This window comes from Triticum urartu, chromosome 6A, assembly GCF_056163025.1.
Source record: "Triticum urartu cultivar PI428250 chromosome 6A, HENAU_Tu73, whole genome shotgun sequence".
Lineage (NCBI taxonomy): Eukaryota > Viridiplantae > Streptophyta > Magnoliopsida > Poales > Poaceae > Triticum > Triticum urartu.
Genome location: NC_141878.1, coordinates 156,297,849 through 156,313,596, shown reverse-complemented (window position 1 = coordinate 156,313,596; position 15,748 = coordinate 156,297,849).

Genomic DNA, 15,748 nt, shown 5'->3' with positions numbered 1-15,748 from the left:
AGGCCCAGGCCACGTAGGCAGTGCGAGCGGAAGACGACCTCCTCGCCCTCCTGCGGCACCGGCGAAATTTCTCCCCTCTGCGTGAGGCAGACCCGCACGAGGTCCTCGCCGGGCAATCGACGCGTCTTGTGGAGGAAATCAACGTGATCATCGTGGACCTCCGAACCGTCCCAGGTGCCGGAGTGCGCCGTAGGGGGCGTGACGGCGGAGGAAGAGCTCATCATGAGCGGACCGCCGCAACGTTCGACGAGGCTTGAGGTGCAGAGAGAGAGGAGAAGGAGAAGAAGCAATGGGGAGGAGGGACGCGCGTGCTCTGCCGCTTCCCCTCCTCCCCCTACTTATAGCCCCATGGGCTGCGAAGCCGAGGGGGCGGTTGTGGGATCTACTACGCCCACTACCCCATGCCCCCCACGTTTATCGCGCAAAGTTACTGCGTGCAGTAACTCCGCGGGAACCTTAACCGTCCCCCACGGCCGCAGCGGATCCGCTCGCGTGCCGAGGCACGGTAGTGGCGGGCCCCGCCTGCAGGCATGTCCCATCGCGCGAATGGGTAGGCAGGCTGGCCTGGCTCGGCCGCTGGTTGCCACGTGGTAGGCCCGAAGTGGGTGACGGCCAGGAAGCTTAGCTGGTACGCCACCGAGTTCCCGCCAGGGCATTCGAAAGTTTTTGGACGAGTCAAAATCAGGCGAATCCGACTCCTACCAGTCGGCCCGGAAGAATCAAGCGGGGTCTCCACCTCAAGTACTCAGAGAAAGAAACTGCTGAGGCTCCTCGGCTGGCTGTTCACGGCGCCTCATCAGCTTCGGGGACTACTGTCGGAGTAATGGGCCACGGGTAGGCTAACCCGAGGCCCAAACCTTTCAGGACATCGGGGCTGACTGCGCCCCTCGAGACGACAGACGAAGAGCCTCCTTCAGGAGGGCGGCTGGAGGAACAGTCGGCAGCCCGCATGCATCCGAGTCCTGGAGATGGGATCAAGACTGGCCGACTCCGACTGGCGGCTTCCAGAGAATCCGGCCACGGGGAGTCGGCCCACGGCACCGACAAAGCCCATGCCCTCATCGGGGGGGATGGGACAGGGAGTGGCAACAGTAAAGCCCATTCCCTCCCCTTATCCAGTAGATGGCTTGGCCACAGTGCGCCATACCAACGGAGATCTCCGTCCGGCGTGGCACTGTGCCCATGCCATCCCTGACATCAGCAACCGTGGGCGGAGTCCTGTGCCCACGACGGCCTCATGGTACGGTCCACGGATGGTGGGCCTTACCAGTCAGCGAGAGTCTAGAAGACGACAATGGCGCCTCCAGTCGGACCCGTAGGGAGTCGGCCCCCAGGAGTCGACCAGCCCCTCCCACGGGTTCCCCCAGCCATTAACCAGATAAGACAAGGGAGTGGCTAAAGTGAACACCCGCCAGATGGCAGGGCTATAGCCACGACCTCATGACCGGGCCTGCGTCATTAGAGGCACGGCTACAGTAATCAGCAGCCGGCAGGACCCGCAAGTGGCGGGTACGGCCTGTCGGCTCCGTACAAGACCAGTCAGCGGGGCCCACCATTCGACGGGCCCCAGCAGTCAACAAAAGAGCCAGTAGGCAGAAAGTCCGACGGCTGGGCCCGACGCCCAGGCAGTTTACCATTGTATCCCTGGGGGTAGGCCTATATAAACCCCCCGAGGCACCTATGCAAAGGGTCCCGATCCATTAGAACTACACCAGACCTTAGAGGAAGTTGAGAGCTAGCCCTGCCTTCTCCTACCCACAGATACAACTCGAGGAGTGCCCTTGTATTCACTTTGCCTTAGTGATCATGCGGAGATCCTACAGAGCAGGACTAGGGGTGTTATCTCCTAGGAGAGCCTCGAACCTGGGTAAAGTACGCCGACGTTCATGTCTACGCCTCATCCCCTTTCCAGGCACCGGTGATGTTCTACTCGCCCCCACCATGATAAGCCATCCATTGGCATATGTCGCACCCAACCCCCGACAATCATTCTGGATTTGTTCATGCACTCCTTATATAATCTCACTAAGTTTTATTCCTATGCATGACAGTTATTGTACACAATGGAACTGATCATGTAGAGCAGAAGAGACGAGCCTTGCGTGACATTAAAATTTCATGCAGATGTCGTTCCATGGTGGGCGCAAACGCAGCCCCCCTCCACCCACTTCGGATCGTAATGAAAAGGAAGATAACTGATCTGAGTGGGATTCAGAAGGAGAAGACCACTCCTATTTATCCCATGAGGTCTTCGCTCTAACTTGGCATGCTGATGCTGGTAATATCATGCATATGGTGCCTTGCATTGCTTACTGTATACATTGAAGATGTCTTCTGCTTAGTTTAGACATGCTTTGTGTCAATGCCATCTGTTTAGTTTCTTTATCGTATATGTGAATCATGCAATGCCATCTTGTCTAGCCAGGCATCATATATGTGAATTTTGCAATGCCATCCTGGTTAGCCAGTCATCTTATATGTGAATTATATCATGCCATCATTTTTTATTACGTGTTAAATTTTTCAAAAATTTTAGTACATTCAATTACTCTTCCTGTGCATCAGCCATTCGGCACGGTCATGGAAAAATCTGGAGTGGAAACAAGGTCTTCAGAGCAGACAATGCTATCTGACGAAGCGCATGTCTTGCTGGTTACCGATAGCTCCTCAGAGGAGGATTCAGAGATAGATGAGCAGTCATATCCCCCCCCCCCGAGGTGCATGCCCTAACTTGGCAGGGTTATGTTGCTCATATCATGCGTATGGTATCTTGCATTGCTATGTCATTTGCTTAGTTTAGACATGCTTTGTGTGAATGCCACCTGTTTAGTGTCTAATTACGATATATGTGAATTATGCAATGCCATCTTGTTGCAAGACATTATATATGTGAATTATGCAATGTTATCTTGTTGCAAGGCATTATGTATGTGAATTATGCAATGCCATGCTATTTAGGCAAGCGTCATATATGTGAATTATATCATGCCGTCCTTTTTTGTATTTCTCATTGCTTTTGTCGACAATGTTTGTATATTCAACTGCTATTCATGTGCATCAGCCATTTGAATTGGTGATGGAGAAATATGGAATGAAAACAAGGTCTTCAGAGCAGATAATGCTACCTATAGAAGCAGATATCTTGCTGGTTACAGATAGCTCTTCAGAGGAGTATTTAGAGGCAGATGACCAGTCCTATTATCCCCCTGAGGTGTATGCTCAAACTTGGCAGGGTTATATTACTCATATCATGCATATGTTGTATTGTAATGCTTAGTTTTTACATCATATACACAATATTGAATGCCATCTCCTTAGGTGACACATCATATATGCGATTGCCCTCTGCTCACTTCCTTAGTATATAAATCATATATTTGAATTATGTCATGCCATGATGTTTACATAGACAGCTTGTATCTGAATTATGGCATGCCAACCCATTTTCTAAAGACATAATATAGTTATATCATCTCATCCTGTTTACATAGTCATCATATTTTAAATTATGTCATTCTATCCATGAATTATATCATGCCATCATGTTTCCATCGACGGCATGTTTGTGATTTATGGCATGCCAACCACATTAATGGACACATCGTATAGTTATATCATGTCATCTTCTTTACATAGTCATCATATTTTGAAGTAAATCATTCTATCCTGTTTAGTTAGCCATCATACGTGTGAAATTGTGTCATGCTATCCTGTTTAATTAGCCATCATATATGTGAAATTATGTCCTGCTATTCTATTTGCTTGGACAACATAAATGTGAATTAGTTCATGCCCTGTTATCTTCCCTACTATCCATTGCACCTGTCTATCTTACAATGTATGTACATTCAATTACTTTTCTTGTTTATCAGCCATATCAATTGGAGGGAGTGATGGCAGTATACGTGGGAGTAAAAACACGATCTTCAAAAAAGATCGTGCTACCTGTCGATGCAGATAGAACCATGGTTGTACTTGCACAAGAACCAACCCCACCACACATAACCCACACTCATGCAGATTGTACCCCTACCCAGTTGGACAAAGAACCAGCAACACCCCTTCTAACCCCAACCCCAGTAGATAGACACCCAGTTCCCGTTGACACAGCACCGCTCCACCACAGAGCACCCAAACACGAGCAGTTAGTAAGGCAACTGCAGTGCCCAAATCATGAGGACCACCACTCCAAACCCGAAGTCAACGCTTAAAGCAGAAGAAGAATTGTTCTCAGGTCAGGTTCCGTAGCTATGGTTCATACTACTTTGCTCTTGCATCACTGTATTTACTGATACCAACTAATTTCAAATTTTAAGGATGCAATTGAAACTCCAATGGCGCAACAGGTATGTTTTAAACCTGTTTCTTCAACGTGTTTGGTTGTTTGCTGTTGTAACTTGCTCTATGTTGATTTCAGTTTCAATTGAATAAACAGTTATGTTCTCATACCATGCACATTACAAGTGTTGTTATTGATGTGTAGTTTCCCACACTTATATTCTGTCTATGCTGCTTTGTCTTAAATAAATATGATTCGAACTGTATCTATCTTGATTTGGCAACATAAACTAGAATGATATACACCATACAGTGACCATACTACATAGATATATGTTTGTTTCATGCTGTTATCCTGTCCACCTTACTACTGAACTGGTTTACCAAAATGAGTTTCATATACTACATTGTAAACTTGAGATGAGTTTATTTGTTTCTCTTTTAGAACGCGGATAAAATATTGGAGAAGAGTACCCTGTTATGCAATGGTAAAGGAAGTGATGCAGATAAGGTTCAAGATAGTGAGATATCCCTGTTGGTCTCTAGGAAAGCTGATAAAAACTATATTGAAGACAGTGAGACAACCCCAAAGTCCTTTCTTGATGCAGTGTTCGAGTTACTGGCTACCACTGTTAGCACCAGCTCTTCGAACTTGTTGCCTGAATCAGTTCGGCTTCTTGAGTCTTAACTTCAAGTTGAAAGACCTCGATCATATGTTATGCGACAGGAAGCTGAAGGACTGAGGAAATCCCTGCAAAATTCAGCTGCATACTTTCTGGTGCAACAGCAAGCGCTGGAGGACTTAAGCGCCAAACAAGAGAAAGTTAATAAGCTTGCTAAGCATCTTGCCAGCATTATGGGTACCCAGGATATTGTTTCTTGAGCTCTTCTGAAGTGGTTTCAGTTTTGGACTTGTTTTGCTGCGTCGTTTATATGCTGTTGTGTTCCCTATATTTGCACTGGTAGCGAACTTTGATGCCCGGTGGATGTAATATGTGTAATAGCCGTGATAGCCTAGTGTAAGTTGCTTGCTTATTTATTTCCTTGTTGTCTTGTTTATTTGTTTGCTTGTAGTCAGTGTAGTTCTTTTTCTGTGGTTTGCTAGTGGCTGCAATAACCCATTTTTTAAAACTAGGCCACAATAACCATGGGCTAATATTTACTGTAGTGACACTGGGCCCCTACGGGCCGTAGAAACAGTGGGCCTTCTATGGGCCCTATAAATAGTTGGCCTTCTACGGGCCGTAGAAACAGTGGGCCTTCTACGGGCCGTAGAAACAATGGGCCTTCTACAGGCCGTATCATCAATGGGCCATATACGGGTCGTATGATCGATTGGCCAAACATGGGCCAAACAGAACGATCTAGCCGTAAACGGGCTAGAGTTGGAATCGTCCGCTCATGGGCCGACCATAACGGGCCATCGTTAATAGGCCGTATTTGATGACGCTATGAAAATGGCCCAACGTATTAACGGACCACAAACGGGCCGACTGTAACCATGGGCTGAATTTGGCCCACAAGCAGAAAATGATAGTAACGGGCCGTAAGTAAAAGAATGCTGGAAAATAGCCCAAGAATAAATGGGCTCTGAGAAGGCCGAAAGATAACATGGGCTCGAAACGGCCCAACGAAATAACGGGCCGTTAATGGGTATAAAGTGATACACTATTCTTTACGGGCCAGTTTCACCACAGGCCGTTAATGGGTGTAAAGTGATACACTATTCATTACAGGCCAGTTTCACCACGGGTAGTTAATAGGCCAAGAGTTACATAGGGCCTCATATGGGCCGAAAGACGTCATGGGCCATAGATGGAACAGAAGTGAAAACGGGCTGGAATCATATTGGATGGCCCAGATGACGCTACTAGGCCTAATTCGAATAGGGCGTAACGGGCCTTGGATTAGCGGGCTGTAAATGGGCTATATGTGAACAGCCGTTAACAGGCTTTCCATGGGCCGACCCGCCACATTTTGACCAAGTTAAACGGGCTGACCCTTTCACAGGAATGGGCCTATATTGGGCTATGCCACGTGTCGACGTATCATAGGCGCCTTCTGTCCAATGAGTGGATGACATCTGTCCCAGCGATCAGCCGACATGTGTTTCCTCCAGCCAATGATGATTTTACACGTGCAAAATCCCCATTGGTCGGGGTTGTTAACGGGTTATCGGATCCAAAACCCGACCCGATAGCTTAACGACGTTCCGTTACGGTGGATACCACGTATCGTCACCCTTGACGAAAGTACTTTTGTGACGCGTGATTTATCGTCATGGAAGTGGACACTTCCGTGATGATAATTTTGGTAATGTCATGGAACACTTCTACGACAGCACAAGCATGACTATCTTGATTCTGTCATAAAACTGTCATGGATGTACATGCATGACAGAAAACACGACCTACTGTGACAAACACGTATCATCACAGAAATGTATTTTTTTGTAGTGTTCGGCGTTTGTGTCTATTACGCTGGAGCTTGCCGGTGCTGTTCTTGGCCTCAGTGGGGCCTGCCTCGCTGGCTGTGTTTTTGCTACGAGTTAGCCAGTTGTCCTAACCTGTGCAAAAGCGGGTCATGAGTGCTGTAAGGGCTGCCATTGACTTCGGTTTTTCTTGTCCGAGGTGGCGTGCTAGCCATTCGTCACGGATGCTGTGATTGAAGGCTGCTAGGGCCTCGGCATCCGGACAGTTAACGATCTGGTTCTTTTTGGTTAGGAACCTAGTCCAGAATTTTCTGGCTGATTCTCCAAGTTGTTGAACTATGTGGCTTAGGTCATCGGCATCTAGTGGCCGGACATAAGTTCCTTGGAATTTGTCGAGGAAAGCCTCTTCCAAGTCCTCCCAGCTGCCGATGGAGTTCTCAGGAAGGCTATTTAACCAGTGCCGAGCTGGTCCTTCGAGCTTTAATGGGAGGTATTTGATCGCATGGAGGTCATCTCCTCGGGCCATGTGGATGTGGAGAATGAAATCCTCGATCCATACTGCGGGATCGGTTGTGCCGTCGTATGATTAGATATTGACGGGCTTGAACCCCTCGGGGAATTCATGATCCAGTACTTCATCTGTGAAGCAGAGCGGGTGTGCAGCGCCTCTATATCGGGCCGCATTGTGGCGGAGCTCTGATGGGGTCCGTCTGCGGCATTCGGCCCGAGCATGGTTAGGTTTGTCATGTCCGAATAGGTAGCCTCCGTCATGCATCGAGGCATGTCCTCGCGATATGTAGATTGATCTTGTGTGTCCTGCTCTACTGTCCAGGGTCTGTCGGAGGTCATACATATTACTCCAGAATCTTTCGTCCTTATTTTGGCGGGGTGGTGGGGCGGTCTGCTATTCGGCCAGAGTTGCCGCTTTATCCCAACCGTGGGGTGGCCGTTCAGCCGCCCTGTCCCGATCACGTGGTGGTCGTTCCGCATTACGCGAGGGAGATACGTGCTCCGGCGCCTCCTCATCGAATTTTGGAAGCAGTTTTTGTTTCGGGTAGCTCTTGGCTAGGCGGTTGAGGCCGTATTCTTCAGCTGTCAGGACATCAGTCCATGTGTCGACGAGCAGGTCTTGTTCAGCTTGAAGCTGTTGGTGTTTCTTTTTCAGGCTCCTTGCAGTGGATATGAGCTGAAGCTTAAAGTGTTCCTGCTCGAGAGGATCTTCAGGCACGATGAAGTCTTCGTTGCCAAGTCTTGTCTCCTCCTCGAACGGTGTGGGCGGTAGCTATCATCCTCCGAGTCATCTTCTATGGCATGTTCGTCAGGGTTGTCTTGCCTGTTGTCGTGTTCCTGTTCGGATGTAGCCCCCACAGGGTCTTCATTGTTTTCGGCATCGCCTGGAGTACTATTTTCTCCGGTCCCAGTGTTGGCGTCCTTTGAGTGGGCGGGCTTGGGGTGGCGTTTGCGCCACCTGCGCTTGGACTATGTGTCGGAGGTTTTATTCGCATCTGGCACTTATTTTTCATCGCTAGATCCTTTAGGTGTATCAACCATGTACACGTCGTACAAAGAGGTTGTCGTCCAACGTCTAGTGATTGACGGGTCTTGGCCTTGCTCCTTGTTTGCATCGCCGTCCATACCGTTGATGTCTTTGGAGCCATAGTCAAGCACGTCGGTTAAGTCATCGACGGTGGCTATGAAGTGGATGGCGGGTGGGAAGCAAAGTTTCTCATCATCCGTCTCTAGCTCGAACCGAACATAGTTCGGCTGCGAGTCCTTCTCCAAGGACAAATTCCTTAAAGATTTTAGCACGTCCCCTAAAGGCGATTGCTGGAAAACGTCAGCAGCACTAAACTCGAAGATCGATAACCGATCTAGCTCGGTGTCCGCGGGTGTACGCAGCTTGGAACTTATAGTCGGAGACGAGTCCGAAGTTCCGTTAAAGAGAATATTGCAGGGCGTCGAGTCCATGTGCGGCTCCAGTGCCGCGGACTCTGCGGCCTCGGATGGCTCGATCTGCTTCGGCTCTAAGGTCATTGCAGCCGCAGGAACCATCTCCTGGGTGTGATCCGATGATAGATTTAAGTCACGTTCATCGGGATGGGCGGGAGTGATCTCCGCGGTATCATATCCCTCGAAGATCAAGTCTCCACGGATATCTGCAACGTAGTTCAAGCTTCCGAATCTGACCTGATGGCCAGGGGCATAGCTGTCGATCTGCTCCAGATGGCCAAGCGAGTTGGCCCGTAGTACGAAGCCGCCGAATATGAAGATCTGTCCGGGGAGGAAGGTCCCTCCTTGGACAGCGTCATTATTGATGATTGAAGGGGCCATCGAACCTTTTTGGACGGCATAGTGGAACTGTCAATGAAAGCACCAATGTCGGTGTCAAAACCAGCGGATCTCGGGTAGGGGGTCCCGAACTGTGCGTCTAGGATCGATGGTAACAGGAGATGGGGGACACGATGTTTACCCAGTTTGGGCCCTCTCTATGGAGGTAATACCCTACTTCCTGCTTGATTGATCTTGATGAATATGAGTATTACAAGAGTTGATCTACCACGAGATCGTAATGGCTAAACCCTAGAAGTCTAGCCTATGTGGATATGGTAATGAGTATATGTGGTGTCCTTTCCAGACTATCCCCTTCGGTTTATATAGACACCGAGAGGATCTAGGGTTTACATGCAGTCGGTTACATAAGAAGGAATCTTCGGTTGCCAACCTTGCCTTCCATGCCAAGTAGTGTCCAATCTGGACACGGTGCAGTCTTCAAGGCCGGCGAGACGCCACCGCCTACAACCGAGGATCGTGGGCTTAGCTCAATGCGCCAAGCTAATTCGGTAAGTTCTTTCACGCTCTCAAGGAATAACCTTTAATAGTGTATTGTGAGAAAGAAGTCTAAGATCTCCTATCAATTTTTCCTTAGGCCTGGATCGACATAGTGAGGCGAATTGACTATCCAGCCCCGCTACCCGAAGACAAAGAGACCCCACTCCTGACGAAGATGTGGTTACCGGCGCCTTATGACGTGCCAGAGAAGAAGGCCAAAAAGGCAGCCAAGGGGACCAGGAGTGGTCTTCGTCGAAAGGATACTTCGGAACTATCATCCGGAGACGAGACTGACCCTTCGGTCGCCAAAGATGGCGACGAGGAGGAGGAAGAAGACAACTCCCCCCTGAGGGGGGAAGGAAGAAAAGGGTGGCCTCCACGAACTTGGAGGTGAAGGCATCCAAGAGGGGGAAGGGCTCCCTCGCGGATAACTCCGCATGGGATGTCGATAGCAGTCCGGAATGAATGCCCCGGACCAATCCTCGGGCCGCTTCGTAAGTACCAAAGTCCTTATGCTCGTCCAAATGTTTGGCCCTTCCCCTATGCAGTATTAATATGTTTAATTTATGCTATTGCAGTCCGGCCCGTGATGGTTCTTCGCAGTCCTCGACAGAGGGCTCGCTAGACTCAAAGGAGATGGCTAGCATGTTGCCGCCACCTGCTCACTCTGCCTTGCCCAAGGGTGATGACAAGGTGGTGTCCCAAAGGGCCTTCCCCGACAAAGGGGAGGCTCCGGAGATCATCAGGGCGGCGTCCAAGGATGACTCCATGGCTGCCGGACACATGGGGGAAGAAACCCCCATGGAGACTGATGGTGGGGGCCGAGTTCCATTCGGCCCTCATCCGGATATCATTCTGGAGACCTGTACGGCTCCGGAGTCTAGCGAACGACCTTCCTCGAAAGGAGGGGGTGTGCCTGTTACGCTGGTGACCTCTATCCAACCAGAGGCACCGGGTGATCTACTGGAAGCGCTGCGAGGTGCTTCCATTGTAGATGAACATCGTGCCCTCATGGGTACGGTGATCAAAAAGGTTCAGTCTGCCAAAAGTGGACTGACCAAAGCCTGCACTAGCCTTTTAACAGACTTTGATGTAATAATAATTGTAGAAAGAATATCACAGCAAAGACAGTAGCCCCTGATGCTCTGTTCGGTGTTCGGAAAGAAAAGCCGAACAAAGGATCAAAACATGTTTCGCAGGAGTCTAACATATGATGTCTATGTGAATAAGCAGGCGTCGCTGCCGCTCATAGTGCGGAGGTATCCGAACTGAAGCGGAGCCTGGAGCGGGCCGAGGAAGAGCTCAGTCTTGTGAAGACACAGCTGGAGGATAGCAAAGGTATGCAGTAACCTGTGCGTGTGTGTTAGGAAGGACGAATACTTTGTGATGACTAAAGTGTCATGGACTATGCTAGGGGCCACGACCGAGGTGGCGGCCCTAAAGAAGGCATTGGCCGAGGCCGAGGACAAAGCGGCCAAGGAACGCACTGCACGCGAGAAGCACGAGGCCCGGGTCAGCGAGGTTCAGCAAGAGCTTCAGGATGCCGTCAAGAAGTACGAGTCCCTGGAGAGTGATTCTAAGACGCATGCACCCGAACTTGCGAAGGCTCCCAGAGCGCACAAGAGGCTCAAGCCGAAGCTCAGAGCGCCCTTCAGGAACTCCAGGCGGCGGGTAAGGCTTTCATTAGGAAAGCAAGTCTATGAAGGGAACACTCCTTTTACTGACCTGAATTTGGTGTTCCACAGGGGCGTTTACGGATTTGCCACACAGCGTATCCGATGTTGCTGAATTCTATCGAGCCGAGGAAGGGAGTTCGACGGAGAAGTTGTTCTGGTCTCAATATCTTGGACCAGACCATCCGGTATCCTTCAGCGACCAGCTAAAACAGTTGGTCGAGCTGCAAAAGGCTGCGGAGCTGGCCATGAGGGACCTGATAGTCCGGCTATGGCCTGCCGCGCCGGTACCCAGCAGCTACTTCAGGCTTGTGAAGTGGCTTGTTAGTGCCTTCCCGCGACTTCAGGTCGTAAAGCGGTCGTTTTGTATTGAAGGTGCTCGGATGGCCTTTGCTCGCTTCAAGATGTGGTGGGCGAAAATGGACGCCGTCGAGCTGACCAAGGGGCCGCCGAAGGGCAAGGAGCACCGTACACCCGAGCGCTATTTTGCGGATGTCCTAGAGGGGTCTCATATTGTAGCCACGCAATGCTGACAGGACGTTATTTTTGAGTGAATACACTCGTATTGTGTCTTGTATGATGACAACAAATCCGCTTTGTGATATAATTTATGTTTTGGTTGTGTCCTCCTGTGCGGCCGTGTTGTATGAAATCTGAGGGTTAACCAGTCGTCGGCTTCAGCCCTCGCGTAGGTAGTATGGAGGTGTTCGCGATGGAATCGAAACAATCTTGATCCAATTATATGGTCCTTTAAGGAGTTGTTTAGCGCAACGAACTAGGCAACCAGACTATACGGCTTGAACGCCCTCACTTAGCCATAGGAGTTCTATAATAAAACATAGGCGCAGCCCCTGGTATATGAACCAGAGTGCTGTCGGCGTTTGATCGGGAAGTACCGATCCTTCGCGAAATGCGGAAAAATCTCCAATGATTTGAGACCTCCGAATAGCTGACCAGCTCTCGCCGCATCATGACAGTCAGTTTTTGGCTTTCTCTACTGAGGTGCTCATCCGGTTTAGACAAGGACACAATCGAGTAGTTCTCCCTTTACTACCCTAGCCAATGTAGCGGAATGTAGGGTAGCAAGCACAGGAGCCGGGCAACCCAACTATTGACCAAAGACATGATTCGGAGCCAATGCATATAATGCTAAACTCGGGGTGCCGAACTATACTTATAGAAAGTGTTCGGACTTTTTTTGTCGTAGTGTGAGGTGATATAAAGCCCCTGGCAAACGTCAAACGTACCAAAGTGTTTTGGTGCAACCTGATGGGATTATCCACAGGGAATCTGAAAAAGAAAATAGAGAAAGAAAACAGAGAAGACGTAAAGGTAAAAAGCTGGGGTCCTACAGCTCCAGCTACAAACTGTTTTCATTGTAATGTAATTAATACGTCAAGGCGCATTGATACAAATAGTACAATAAGCAACAGGCTATTTAACATGTCGAAACCAGAGAGAGCTGCATGTAGGTCCTAAAAAACAGGTAAAGTTATCGTTAACGGAATCACCTAAAAAGTTCCCCATATGTCTGTGCTTCTCGACGTCTTGGTGAATTTGTCCTACAAGAGGACCGATGACATGACCCCCCGATGGGGCCTGTGAGATTGAGACCTGAAACGAAAACAAGAAAAAGTCAAAGTATGTGTGTATCTGATGTAGGTTGAGCCGTGCCATGGATCACAAGCTGTCTGTGCCTCCGTCAATGCCCATGGAATTTTAAGTGCGTAGTTATGTACGCGTGGCACAAATGCCACCACTTGATCGGGGTTGAGACGGAGGCCGGATTGCTAGTCGAGCTCCTGACGACCCGAGCTCTCCTGCTGCAGGGTAGTTCAGACCCTCTTAAGGGTGTCCGCGGGCTCGGCAGGCGAATGAAGGTTCTGCTTGAGAAGGCCGCTTTGTACTTCTGCTTCTAGGGTAGCTGTGTGCTCTTCTGTATGGAGAGAGCGTTCCGTATTGCCATTGACTGTTATAACACCGCGTGGACTGGGCATTTTGAGCTTGAAATAAGAATAGTGTGGCACTGCATTGAATTGAGCGAACGCAATTCGTCCGAGCAATGCATGATAGCCACTGCGGAATGGGACGATACCGAAGATTAACTCCTCACGTGGGAAGTTGTCTGAAGATCCGAAGACAACCTCTAATGTGATTGAGCCCGTACAGCGGGCCTCTACACCTGGTATGACTCCTTTAAAGGTAATCCTTGTAGGCTTGATCCTTGATGGGTTAATGCCCATTTTCTGCGCTGTATCCTGATAGAGCAGATTCAGGCTGCTACCACCGTCCATAAGGACGCGAGTCAGGTGAAACCCATCAATTATTGGGTCTAACACTAGTGCGGCTGAGCCCCCGTGAAGGATACTGGTCGGGTGGTCCCGGCGATCGAAAGTGATCGGGCACGACGACCATGGATTGAATTTTGGGGCGACTGGCTCTATCGCGTAGACGTCCCTAAGTGCATGCTTGTGCTCCCTCTTCGGGATGTGGGTGGCATATATCATGTTCACCGTTTGGACCTGAGGGGGAACCTTCTTTTGTCCCCCTATGTTCGACTGCCATGGCTCTTCGTCGTCGTCCTCGCTTTGCGATCCTTTTTCCCTGTTCTTAGTGTTTAATTTGCCGGCCTGTTTGACCCAGCTCTCTCTATTTGTATGATTAGGAGGCTTGTCGGGGGTGCCATGAATCTGGCATGGAAGATCAAGTATGCAGTCCAAGCTGGATGGGCCCGAATTGTTCTTTTGGAACCACTTCTTCTACTGACCGGACTTAGAGCCACTGAATCCTGCGTTGACCGCCGTATCCTCAGTGCTGTCACCGATGTTTCGGCGCTTGTATCTATTGCGTCGAGACTTGTCTTTGTTATTTTTAACTTCAGGGGTGCCAACGTCGCTTGCATTTTTTTTGCTATGAGCCAACGAACTGTCCTCGCCCGCACAAAAGCGGGTCATTAGTGCCGTGAGGGCCGCCATGGATTTTGGCTTTTCTTGGCTGAGGTGGCGAGCGAGCCATTCGTCGTGGATGCTATGTTTGAAAGATGCTAGAGCTTCAACATTTGGACAGTCAACAATTTGGTTCTTTTTGGTTAGGAGCCTTGTCCAGAATTTCCTGGCAGACTCTCCGAGCTACTGGACTATATGGCTTAAGTCATCAACGTTCGGAGGTCGAACATATGTACCTTGGAAGTTATCGAGGAAAGCCTCTTCCATGTCCTCCCAACTGCTGATGGAATTTTCAGGAAGAATGTTTAGCCAATGTCGAGCCGGCCCCTTGAGTTTTAGAGGGACGTATTTGATGGCGTGGAGATCATCTCCGCGGGCCATGTGGATGTGGAGAATGAAGTCCTCTATCCACACCACAGGGTCCGTGGTTCCATCGTATGATTCTATATTCACTGTTTTGAATCCTTCTGGGAATTCGTGATCCAGGACCTCTTCAGTGAAGCAATGAGGGTGTGTAGGGCCTCTTTATCGGGACGTATCATGACGGAACTCTGATGGAGTCCGTCTGCGGTGTTCGTCTTGCGCATGACTGGGTTTGTCACGTCCGAATACACTACAAAAAAGACACATCCGTGACATTTTGGGCCGAACGATTTTTTTTCTGTCATACATATCACACTTCTATGATGATAATTGTGACAAAACCCGGTATCATCATAGATGTGGTGGCCTCCTACTTCTATGACGAAAAATCATGACAGAAAATGGGCTTTTCGTCCTGGGCGGGCCGGAGACGTAGCTGCATGACATTCTTTAGGCCGTCCATGACGGAAAAACCATGGTAGAAGCGAGGACCAGGAAAATTTCAGGGAGTTCCCGGTTACGGTGGGAGGTCGGGGGCCGAGCGATGCGTGTTTCTCTCGTACACGTACGCGCGTGTGTGCGAGGCATTGGCTCTAACTGAACCCGAGCGAGGCGTTGGGCTCTAACTGAACCCGAGCGATTGCACTGCAGGCTACGCGTTACTGAACTCGAGCGATCGATCGATGGCTGTTAACTAAACCCGATCGAGCGATTCCTTCGCTACTGCTGCTAACTAAAGCCGATTGATGCTGCCTCTGGGATGAATAGTGAGCGTTGCGGGGGGTTTTGGATGAACAGTGAGCGGTGGCGTTGCCTCTGGATGAATAGGACTATGTGGTGTGGAGGGCTGGACGAATAGTAGACGGTGGAGGGGTGCCCGTTGAGGGGTGGTTGAATAGGACCCCGTGGTGTGGAGGGCTGGATGAACAGTAGACGGTGGAGGGGTGGTTGAACAGTAGCCGGTGGAGTTGCGCGCGGTGGAGGCTGGATGAACAGGAGCCCATGGAGGCTGGAGGAGGCCGACGGTAGCCCGTGGAAGCTGGAGGAGGTCGACGGTGGAGATGAACAGTATCCCGTGGAGTCCCATTTTGCGGTGCCACACCCCTCCCGATCAACAGGACCCCCGTTTCGACCGTAGGAGGTCCGTTTCCTCCGTTTTGCGGTACGCCACACCCCTCCCGATCAACAGGACCCCCGTTTCGATCGTAGGAGGTCCGTTTCCTCCATTT